The sequence below is a fragment of the Ips typographus genome, linkage group LG12 (assembly GCF_016097725.1).
Source record: "Ips typographus isolate SLU linkage group LG12, UJ_Ityp_2.0, whole genome shotgun sequence".
NCBI classification, from domain to species: Eukaryota; Metazoa; Arthropoda; class Insecta; order Coleoptera; family Curculionidae; genus Ips; species Ips typographus.
The window spans coordinates 9,755,212-9,767,796 of record NC_138433.1 but is presented as its reverse complement, the minus strand read 5'-3'; the positions used below and the strand labels follow the sequence as shown (position 1 = coordinate 9,767,796).

The 12,585-nt window shown below is 36.6% G+C and overlaps 1 long non-coding RNA gene and 2 other non-coding genes across 3 annotated transcripts in view; 1 reads left to right on the top strand and 2 right to left on the bottom strand.

Annotated features, from left to right (window-relative positions):
• LOC145736284 (uncharacterized) overlaps positions 1-6,082 on the bottom strand; it is a 96,525-nt gene extending 90,443 nt beyond the window's left edge. Inside the window, exon 1 of the long non-coding RNA XR_014179872.1 lies at positions 3,070-6,082. This is a non-coding gene — a long non-coding RNA (uncharacterized LOC145736284). The remainder of the gene's footprint in view (positions 1-3,069) is intronic.
• Positions 6,083-11,011: 4,929 nt separating this feature from the next.
• Positions 11,012-11,084, bottom strand: TRNAK-CUU (transfer RNA lysine (anticodon CUU)). The gene has a single exon. It is a non-coding gene; the product is annotated as a tRNA-Lys (tRNA).
• Positions 11,085-12,176: 1,092 nt separating this feature from the next.
• On the top strand, positions 12,177-12,249 carry TRNAK-CUU (transfer RNA lysine (anticodon CUU)). Its single transcript has one exon. It is a non-coding gene; the product is annotated as a tRNA-Lys (tRNA).
• The last annotated feature ends 336 nt before the right edge of the window (positions 12,250-12,585 follow it).

The following is a 12,585-nucleotide window of genomic DNA, read 5'->3' as shown; positions in this document are numbered from 1 at the left end:
ACAAACTCAGCTATTTGGTAATACATCGCTTTTTCAAGAATTTTTGAATATACTGGTAGTATTGATATCGACCTCAAGTCACTTATTTCTGTTGGATTATTTTTCTTTGGCAGAGGAATAACCTTACCGTGTTTCGAATTTTTTGGAAAGTACGATTTCTTTAAACAAGAATTTATACTGTGTGTTAAGAAGGGTAAATTTGGGGAACAACAGAAGTTTATAAGGGTGATATTCTGTTCCAACCGATTTTGATTTAAGTGAAAACAAAACTCAAAGTCGATCTCAACAAAATATTTATTAAGTTCAAAAGGAAAGGAATGACACGCAGTCGTCTCCACAATACTTTATTTCGACCTTCAAAGGGTAAGGCCTGCTCTACTAGTTTCGGACATATAAATGGCCATCTTCAGGTGCTAGAAGAATAACTTACTCTACTTATGTGTACTTAACAGATGTTTAAGAAACGAGAAAACCTACCTCAACTCGACAATCAATGCGCCCGGCTGTCTTTTTAGAAAGGGAGAGACAGTGAGACCCATATAAAGATTTTGTGAATTTGAAAAGTTGTTTAAAGGGGGCAATAAATCTATAAAATTTAACACATGTAATATGAATAAAAAAGGTTTAAAATTGAATAATTACCTGATTATGGAGAAAAAAACCTGACACCACATATTTAATCACAAAACTAAAACCTTAAATTAGACCCATTTTTAAGGGCTGGGTTAGGTTAAAAAACCGCAATGATAAACCGTTAATTCGAAGGCAGGGGGAGGGTTTAAGAGGGGATTACAATAAAATCAATAACCTAAGTGACGACAGGTAGATAGTTCTGCAACCCACAAATCAATCAAAGATTAACAATAAAAAGGTTAAAGCCGCAACCATTCATACAACAAGATTTAAAGTTAAAATTAGACAAACAATGCACCAAACTAGCAAACAGGTGGCAAGTGGACAACGCAATGAGCACGATGAGGGTAGCTAAGGGCTCAAATAAGGTGGTAAACCCCAGAAAAAGTGCGAACACCGGCCAACACGCTGTTGAGGGAGGGGATGGTGGAAGAGGGGGAGCTGGGTTATTAACCTACCGAAGTACGATATCACGGAACACACTGCTTCGTTTTTCTTTTGCAAAATTAAAGCTTTGGTTTTGTAATATAGCAACTAGCCTAATAATCTGTTAAAATAATTAACGCCGTGTATATGCAATTTAATTGTGTGCATACACAATTATTTTATAAAGTTGGTAACTGCACACAATCAAGTTGCATGTGCAATCCAAATTGCGTGAAGGTCATACAGTTTTTAAAATCCAAACAATTTATTGGTACGTTTAAAAGTGACAACATTTTTTTGACAAATTTTAAAATATTTTTTGTTGGGATTTTTTATATCGATAGCCGCTAACGTTACGAGACGGGTGCCGGGTAGGTATGCATTTGTCAGTTAAAATGGTTGATGAAAATATGGTTTTGTTTGAATCCTCTGATTCAGATAGTGATTTAGATGATGTTTTATTACTGGAATTTTTAAATCCCAATCGGAATGTGAATAGGGCTGAATTGTATGGATTTTTCGATTTAGTAAACCTATTTGAAGAAGAGTGTAAAAGGTATTTTCGTTTTAAGAAAGGTGATATTCCAAAACTGGCGCAAGCACTGAGAATTCCCAATGAATTCTCGACAGAGAGTACACATCGATGTACAGGCCAAGAATTCTCCTAAGGAGACTTGCATACCCAAACAGGCTGATTGATTTAGAACGCTTGTTTGGCAGAGCAGCACCAGCTTTATCAAAAATTATTGATTATGTGGTAAATCACATATATAATAACTTTGGACATTTATTATCAGACCTAAGAAATCTGCCATGGCTTAATCTGGAAAGGTTTAGACTTTATGCTGACGCAGTTGAAGCAAAAGGAGCACCAATTGCAAATTGTTTTGGTTTTATTGATGGTACAGCAAGAGGTATCTGGAGACCCTTAGAAAACCAAGAAGCATACTCTGGGCATAAACGACCGCACTGTGTAAAATATCAAGCAGTCATTTGTCCTGATGGAATGATTGTGAGCCTTAAAGGTGGATATGAAGGGCGAAAACATGATGCTGCCATTTTGCGAGAGAGTCTCAGTTATACAATCAGTTAGAAGAGTGTTGTAGGTTTGGTGAACATTGGTGAACATTTTTTAATTTATTGTGAGATACATTTTTTAGTTTATGGTATACGAGAGTTGCTTTTGTGCCCATATCCCAATCGAGTTAATATCACGCAAGAACAGCAGGAATTTAATACCCGAATGAGTGAAGTGAGAATTGCAGTAGAATGGGGTTTTGGAAAAGTTATTGCAGAATTTGCATTTCTTGATTTTAAGAAAAATCAGAAATTGCTTTTACAAAATTTAGCAACAATGTACCTCACTGCAGTAATTCTCACCAACTGTCATTCCTGCTTATACAGTAATCAGACAGCTCAATCTTTTAATTTAGTTCCAGTAGCATTGGAAGAATACTTGCAGTGATTTTAGGTAAAAACCAGTGCAAGTATTACCGTACCCCATAGAATAGAAAAGATATGACTAATGATTTTTTATTTTGTGTGTGTTGATAATATATTATGTAGTTTTTATACAATCGTTCATGTGGAAGAAGAGAGTAACATGTCAAAAAGCTTAAATTGTTCATAATCAAAAGTATATATTTTTATATTGTCACGTTTAATTTATGAGCCCTTTCGGATTCATTAATTAAACTGACTCACGACGTTAAACGTCTTGCCGGGATCTCAGTTTTAAGGATGGAATCAAACACTGAGTTTTCTATTAAATACTTAAATCTATTAACCAAACAATACAGTCATGAACACACTAAAAGTTGACAATTTAACAATTCGTACTTACATATCATAAGCTAAGGACATAGCATTTTCTGGCGGCTGGCTTGGTCACTTTTGTGTTGGAACAACTTATGAGAACGGACTACTTAACTTGATCTTTTCTTGACCGAGGAGAGTCGACATCTCGACTTCCTGGTTCAGCTGGTCGCACTACTGTGGATTGGTTCACACTCTATCCTATACTGCTGCAATCGGCGTGTTTTATACCCGATTGATCGGCTGACGTAATTTGTTATTGTTCGTCGCCTGTTTTTCATATTCCTGCAAAGCAGGTGGCGGTGATTCATCACCGATATGGTGCACTCGGTGCATCATAGTGCAACCTTGCCTCGTGCGCTTAATATTTCGCAATCCTCGAATATTCTTATGTTTTTAAAGTTAATAAGTCCATCTTTTCAATTAACGGATTTTCCATTCGTGACATATGCCTCCGCCCCAGAAAAACTGGTCCCCAGTTTTAAAATAAAGGACACTTATATACTCCCTTTAAAAACAACCATCTTGAAAAAATATCTAACTTGTAACAGTATTATACAATTGAACCAAAATTTCAGATTGACGTACATAAAAACCATTAGAACAATCGATAAGCTACGGTACTACTAAGTACATTATGATTAAAGCATAGTATTGCTTATGATGAACACAAATAACTTACTAACACTAATAAACCCAGAAAAGGATAATGGAGTAGATTTATAAAGAAAGAAGTATCTAGGCTTTGAAAATACCAATTATTGAATGTGCGTAAAATACTTTACTCCATTTGCCTTACATCGCTTCCATTTAAACAATTTCTTAAATCTAACATAGTTTAATAGCGCAACACAGAGAACATAATTGTTAAGCCGAGAATAGTTCACTCTTACCACGAAGATGTTCACTGCGCATAACTAAATGCCAATATAATGTTACGTATTTCCTTATTACTTGCATCAAATTGATGGATGTGACGTGGGTAAAAGTCCAATGACGTGTTGGTATTGCGTGTGGACTATGTTGTATACCAACGTCAACAGTCGTGGAAGAAATTAAATGTCTTCAACGGAGCAGGATCAACGTGTGGTATTATTTCGATCTGGCTTGTTGACTCTCATGTGTGCGTTTACATGAAATAAAAATAGGAACAAAGGTTAATATGTGTTCATTAAGGCTTAATATACTTATATCCAAAGTATACTCTGCATGCAGTGTTACGTATTACTTTATGAAGTTAACTGACATGTTAAAATAAACAGGAATCCGGTCCTGAAACTAAAAAGTTTGAACTCCGTAAGTATAAGACGCTCTAGTTTTCATTTTATGGAAAGTAGAACGTATTTGCCTGTTTAAAAAAAAAACAGAAACATTAACCGTTTCTAATTAACTTCAAATCCTTTTGGAGAAGTTTGTTTTTTCACAAAATTGGATATAATGTCTTCAATCAAATGCTTTTCCCTCATTGATTTCTTTAAAAATAAAAATATGCCATTAGTATGTAAATGCAAGTAGGTATTAAATGATTAACTTAAATCCTTTCTGGCGTATTAAAAAAAAACTCTGATTATTGCATTTACGCCTGAAAAAACTAAAATTGTCATTATTTGCGATGGAATCCGAAACGATGTGTCTCTAAATCAGACTGCTATTATAGAAACAACTCCAACTTGCCTCATTCAAACGAAGAAGAACATCCTAACGCCTAAGAGGTCAGACAGTGTCACTGTCTTACAGGCATTCTCCAAACCTATACTACAAAATATATCATTATTCCCAGTTATGCACGGAAGAGAAACCACGCTAATTGACGAACCTGTAATTGACGCATCCAACAAGCTTAATGAAGTCAGGAGTGAAGAAATGAGTATCAAACGACAACTTGAAACCACGCATTGGGAGACAGTCAAAAAGCACTTTCTAATCACAAGCCTTAGTGGTACAGTGATAACTATACTTGTTGTTATCACACTTATGGTACTATTCGGGTTCTACAAACGACGACAAAGTAACAGCTCCAATACGAGAAGAGACAGAGATGCAGCAGATATTCTATTAAATACAATCAGAGCTGCCCAGCCACCCACAGAAGCGATTGTCCTCGAACCAGTATTTCCCCATGGCGGCGCTGAACATTGATGGCATGGCAATAGACTGCCCAGAATGTCTAAATTCACATTTAGTCATAAAAATTTTATCAGTTTATATATTTCATAAACAACACAAAGGTAATTAACTAGGTTATTGCGGCTAATGCACCGCCAGCAGGTCACCGGGCAACCAGGTACCAAACGCAGCGTCAGCAGGAAAATCACCAAACCTTTGAATGTGGAGCACAGAACAATATTGGTCAGCACTTATTATTTTCATTTGTTTATAACGTTTGTAAATGTGTATAAATAGTTGTTAATTGTTAAATAAAAATCAGTATTAATCCAACAGCGGTTCTTACTCAACCTTCCAACCTAAACTACTATAAACTACCAAGTATCCTGAGCATTCTTCCTGAATTCCATTACAGGAATTTACACATAGCTTATAAAAAACAAAACTCAAAAAAGGTGCACGAAAACGCTGTTATTCATCTTGTAACGAAGTTACTATTTTTTTATTGAATTTGATTAAATGCGCGTGACGTTCACTGCTTGGTGCTAGACCGCGGCCGTCGTGGCGTCGATTTTGTCGGGGCCGTCCGGAGCCGTTCGAAATGGTTCGGTGGGCGCTGGGAGTGGGTACCACCACTAACATCCCCCACCGTTGGTTTTGTGTATAAAAGAAGGTCCCGCACCGGAAAACGGGGATTCTTCGATCATCAAAAGATCGAAACCAGCCAGCCTAGCCGTTCCGTACCGATTGATAACTCTTTCTCCGCGTATCTGTAAGTAAAAAATAGGCACATACCGACAGTCCGGTATTTGTTCTGTTTGCTGTTTTAAACCCGTACCGTTAACTGTAGTTATTTTAACAAACTGTAAATTGGGGCATTTTCAGTATTTTTCCGGGGATTTCCGTTTGGGGCATTTACAATATCTTTCCGTGGTTTTCCGTTTGAGGGTGTTTCTGGTATGACGGCGCCGGCTACAGTTACGTTATTTTGAAAACAGTTAGGTAATCCTTCTGGTCCTGTTCCTGTTTGTTTGACACCGAGGAAACGGTGTAGCAGGCAGGAACGGTGAATCCTGTAGCTCGTTTACTTCGCTCCGGGGAAACGGAGTAGTGAACGGGTTTGGGATACTGGAGGGATTAGCGGCTGTGTGACTGGCAACGTCACGAGACTTGAAATCTCTGTTGCATGATTCTGGGGAAACAGTATGCAACGGAGGGTGTATTTGTTGAACCCCGGGGAATCGGGGCGGCACCTAGAGGTTAGGTCGAGTGACGGGAACACCGCTGGTCACGTAATTGGGCCTCTTTGGGTCTCTGGAACAAATTCCGGCGTCGAGTAGCCAGTTTGACATAACCGTACCGTACCGCCGCACACTGGTAGTTTTTTTAATTTCATTGGCATAAAAGAAATACTTGGAGTTTTATACCAGGTGTCCAAGAGCACCCTGGACATAGGAGATTAACATGGGAAAACGGTTTTGATTTTTTTGCGCCTGTACGGTTCATTTAATGGAAAAACGCTTTAGATAAAAGTTGTAGTGCACATTTTCGGCTATCAACTTGTAATTTTTTCAATACCGTAGATTTGATCATTAAGACGAGAAACGGAGCTAAAATTCGGAAATTTTAAATCTCCCGCCAAGCGGTCGTTAAGGAAAGTTTATATCCGGTCGTGCTACCAACCTTTCAAAATCGTAACAAATCGTTGTCAGTCATTCTGTAATCAAAACATTCAAAACAAGTTTATTTAGTAATAATTTTGAGTTACTACCCACAAACTGCGAAGAAAATACAAATAAATCGTGATAAAAACACTTTATCAGTAGCCACAGCCCAAAAATCTGGTAAGTTGCATTCATAACCTCATTCAATGTCTCTACTAAACTTATTTACTTTGTAGCAAAATTCATTAAGAACACACTGGTTTTGCTTGCAAATATTTAATGAGGATGACCGAATCACCTATCTCAAGCCTCTTATAACACTACCAAACGATTTAAAGTGATGAAAACAGTGGACAATGAAGATCTTTGAAGATAAGTTTCCTACTGTACAGGGACAACAACAAAGGGGCCAAATACTTCCTTCAAAAGTGGTGTGATTTAGTTTCAATGTGCTTAACTTCATGGACTATCATCAGCGAGGGTCTCCACCAGTGTTGCAACTAAAACTTAAAATGATTCAGTGTTGATATCTGACTTAAATCTCAAAATTTGATGTGCCTGTGACATGTGAATAATCTTAAACTGGCTATAAAACCTCTGAGAAACCCCTTCCAAGAAGAGAATATGGACTTACACAGTCAAATTATCAGTCAGGTGACAAAACTTTTTGTATATGGGTAGGTATTGTCGAAAAACCAACTTTTCAATTGAGCTATCTACATGAGCTGTTCTATTACTAGGTTTAGGTATTAACATTATAATTGTGTTCTTTTTTCCACACACTCAATTGTTCCAAATAAAACTTTGTACACTGAACGTTTGTATTATTTATTTATTCACAGTTCAAGGTACAGTATACATTTTCTTCAAGTGAAAAGCTTAGGTACAATAGGTGGCAAAGAAAACTGGTCTTACCACATAAACAGTGATTGTTCCACAGATTGAGTGTGAGTGGGTGAACCTGTCACCATACAAGCTATGCTAAAAACAACTTTGTCTTACTAACCTAATGTTTGTTTGGATAATAGTGGAGTTCCAAATTAGCAAAGGTAGGTGAAATGTAGTGATTGAAAGTTTCTAAAGAGAAACAATTTGCTTCTAATTCAATACACCATTTCACAGGACGTACTACTTTTACTAATCAAATGTGAACTCGAGTTACACATTACTTGCAAATAAACTATTTTTGGTTAGTAGACATTTTACAAGTAACCTTGTAGGTGAATGATGTTCAAGTTAACTAATGGAGCTAATTAAATATCAGTACTTACCCTGTAGAGATGGGAAAAAACATTGACAATCAGTTATAAAAAATGCCTTTTTATTAACATCATACAATGTAAAACCACTTAAACACTATGGTGTGTTGATAACACTACAAAACAGAAGGATACAATAAAACTATCAGTTACATAGGTCACTAAATTGCACCACTTTTGAGGGAAGTATTTACCCTCTTTTGTGATCCCTGTATAGTAAAGCAACTTATCTTCAAACATCTGCAGGCCTTCCTAGTCCATTGTTTTTATCACTTTAAATCGTTTGGTAGTGTTATGAAGAGGCTTGAGATAGGTGATTCGGTCATCCTCATTAAATATTTGCAAGCAAAACCAGTGTTTTCTTAAAGAATTTTGCTACAAAGTAAATAAGTTTAGTAGAGACATTGAATGAGGTTATGACCGCAACTTACCAGATTTTTGGACTGTAGCTCCTGATAAAGTGTTTTTATCATGATTTATTTGTATTTTCTTCGCGGTATGTAGGTAGTAACTCAAAATTATTACTAAATAAACTTGTTTTGAATGTTTTGATTACAGAATGACTGACAACGATTTGTTATGATTTTGAAAGGTTGGTAGCACGACCGGATATAAACTTTCCTTAACGACCGCTTGGCGGGAGATTTAAAATTTCCGAATTTTAGATCCGTTTTTCGTCTTAATGGTCAATCTACGGTATTGAAAAAATTACAGGTAGATAGCCGAAAATGTGCTCTACAACTTTTATCTAAAGCGTTTTTCCATTAAATGAACCGTACAAGCGCAAAAAAATCAAAACCATTTTCCCATGTTAATCTCCTATGTCCAGGGTGCTCTTGGACACCTGGTATATTTGGCTAAAAGTCATTCAAATGTCAAACAATGTTTTCAAAGAACAAGTTGGCTATGATAGAATGTCACATTCTTTTATTATTGTTTGACAGTGATTCGTCAAACTCAAATACATTATTTTTTTCTAGTAAGTTTTTTTGGATGCGTTACAAAGGTTTTGTTGTTATAACTTAGTAGAAGACAAGTTTCATTTTTGTTTTAAAATGGAACCTAATTGTAGGGGTAAGTAGTAAGTTTTTCACATAAAAATGTTTGATCATTTTGATACTTTTAAATATTAATATACTCAAAATGGAAATGCGTTTTTACGTCACTATTAAGAGACAAAATTTTGCATGTTTTTTTTTATGTTCCGCCCAATATCCCACGGGTTTGCTTAGTGTTTTGTTGAAGAAACTTACTTAATAAACTAATGCTAAACAGAAACCTTGCTCATATTTGCACATAAGTCTAAAATACGGGGTTAATTTTTTACTGACGTTTCAAAAGTTCAAAATGCTATACTTACCTATATTTTGTTCTGCTTACAGATGTGGACGAAAACTTTTTTATTATTAGTTACCAGGACCTTTTTGACATGGTTCAGAGTTTTTCCGATAAAAGTATTAATAGTAGATTCACTACTTTAGAAAATAAAATTTTAGAACTGACGAAAAATGAGCAACTCAGCAAGAACGAAAAAAGAAATTTATCAAGATTTAAATCAGATTTTGTAAAAAAATGGTTGGTTTCGTGTCGATCTAAAGACAGATTCATACAAACACATGCAAAATTGTTGAGTTTGCAAATTAAATTTTTCAAAAGAAGCAATCAAGTCAAACGAAAATCAAGCAATAAAGGTTGTTACGTACGAAATAGAGTTTTCGTCCGTTAACTCGTTTGATTTGTGTTTTTAATGTCCGTGGGCCTAGTTACACTAGTAGACCGATTCCGATCGCTTAAATCCTCCAATTGCACTTTGTGCACATTTTGTTGTAAATGTGGGTGCGTGACCTGATAAGTTATCAGGTGCCGTAGTCACGTGATTGGTTTCGATTTTTGTCAGGGAGGCGTCGGTTTGTGGTCGTGTTTCTTTGTGTCAGGTGCCATGTGCCTATTTAATCACCCCACTTTGTGATATCGGTCTCTTTACCACTACAGCACTCGAACTGCCGACATCTGACTTTTTTCTGAGCGGTGTGGCGCGTGTGTGAATTTGAATTTTTAATCCGTAAACATCTGGCCGAATTACAGGTAAATTGGTTTTATTGTTAGTTCTTTTGAATTATTTTGTATCGGCCCAATTTTCCAACACAGTATTGTGTTCGGCCCAACCGGAGATTCAGGGACTTTTCCAACCGGATATTCAGAGATTTTTCCAACCGGATATCCAGAGATTTTTCCAACCGGAGATTCAGGGACTTTTCCAACCGAGATTCAGAGACTTTTCTAGCCGGAGATTCAAAGACCTTTCCGACCGGAATTTCAAGGGTTTTCCCGACCGAATTTCAATCGGGGACTGAATCAGCCTGACTGGGACTGCTTTGTCCAGAGTTTTCCGGACCAACCCACGTGTTGGAAAAGCCGACCACCGGCTCCAGTTTTATTTAATTTAATTTAATTTTTATTTTTTTTTAGTTATATTAGTTTGCTCTAAACAACTTCATCACTTGTCATCACCTCTGGTCACCTTTTTGGTTGCCGGAACAAGTGTTGAAGCTGTTTGTTCGTTTTCCCTGGCGTTCTGCTGTTTTCTGCCTTAGGTACCTGTCACCAGTCTCTGGACCCCATTTCCTACCTGGAAATTAGCGGTGGCCACTACTGACTACTGGGAAGAGGATACTGGAGGTTCCAGGACCTAAACGTCGTCTTAAGAACTGGTAAGGGCAGTTAGAGACAGTTTGGCACTGGGAAAACTTTTCCTGTTTTTTTTTTTTAAAATTTCAAATTTATCTTGATTTTTCATTTTATTTTAAATTCAACTTCAATTTTGTTTGCTTTTATTTTTCCTTGTTAATTCTTTCGATAATTTGTTTCTCGGCAACTTTTGTAAATTTGTAAATTTTTGTAAAGTTGTAAATATTGTAGTTTTGTTTTTTAACTTGTAATATACACGTGTACATATACAACAAATAGTTCGTTTGATTTCCTGCAGTATGTCCAAGTGTGTTCATCTATAGCTAGTTATGAACTCATGCAATTAATCCACGACCTTGAGCTATCTAATTAAAGAATGTTGAAATCTCATTAACGTGAGGTTTCATCATAACAAATTGGCGCCCAACGTGGGGCACGAACCCACGACCCTGAGATTAAGAGTCTCATGCTCTACCCACTGAGCTAGCCGGGCCGCACCCTACAGAATACTCTAATATTCCCTTTCAAATCCTGGATCACATTATGCCAGATTCGTCTTTCAGACTCGAACCAGATGAGTTCTTGCTTCAAACCAATAATCTGATCTTCTAAGGCTTTGTTTTTCTTTATAGACTCACTCAGTTGGTCATTCAAACTGTGTATTTTTTCACAGGACTCTTTGGCGTCTTTCAACAGTTTTTTATTTTCAGTTTGCAATTGTTGTTTCCAATGCAAAGCATCAGTTTCAGCACCTAATTTTTCGTAAAGCTGTTGGTTTTGTTGAGTCAAACCTTTCACTTGAGCTCTCAATTCTTCAATTTCTAAAACATCTTGTTTCATAGTTTTCAGTGCATTTTGGCTAATTTGGTACTTTTCATTCAACTGAGTAAATCTAGCCTTATAGTCCCAATCAGGGATATTTTTAAACACCTTGGGTTTTGATGCTCCATCTTCAGATTGACTACCCAAAGGTCGTTTTGTACCCACTGGTGGCTTGGTGGTTTTAAGGGTGGCTGTTGGGATGGCTGGGGCTGTTTTGATGGGTGCAGCCCTAGCACTCACATTAAGTTTGACCTTAGGTAAATTGTTTAATGGCTGCTGATCTGTGACAGTCGTTAAATCCGAGACAGAGCGCGAACGTCTTAAAGGGGCGCTCATAATTGCATTTTGACTTGTGGAAGCTCGAGCTGCCTGAGCTTCGGATAATAAAACTCTAAACTTGGGCAATTTAGAGCGTTGCATGTTAATTAATTAATATGATTGAAGAATTGAGAGCTCAAGTGAAAGGTTTGACTCAACAAAACCAACAGCTTTACGAAAAATTAGGTGCTGAAACTGATGCTTTGCATTGGAAACAACAATTGCAAACTGAAAATGAAAAACTGTTGAAAGACGCCAAAGAGTCCTGTGAAAAAATACACAGTTTGAATGACCAACTGAGTGAGTCTATAAAGAAAAACAAAGCCTTAGAAGATCAGATTATTGGTTTGAAGCAAGAACTCATCTGGTTCGAGTCTGAAAGACGAATCTGGCATAATGTGATCCAGGATTTGAAAGAGAATATTAGAGTATTCTGTAGGGTGCGGCCCGGCTAGCTCAGTCGGTAGAGCATGAGACTCTTAATCTCAGGGTCGTGGGTTCGTGCCCCACGTTGGGCGCCAATTTGTTATGATCAAACCTCACGTTAATGAGATTTCAACATTCTTTAATTAGATAGCTCAAGGTCGTGGATTAATTGCATGAGTTCATAACTAGCTATAGATGAACACACTTGGACATACTGCAGGAAATCAAACGAACTATTTGTTGTATATGTACACGTGTATATTACAAGTTAAAAAACAAAACTACAATATTTACAACTTTACAAAAATTTACAAAAGTTGCCGAGAAACAAATTATCGAAAGAATTAACAAGGAAAAATAAAAGAAAACAAAATTGAAGTTGAATTTAAAATAAAATGAAAAATCAAGATAAATTTGAAATTTTAAAA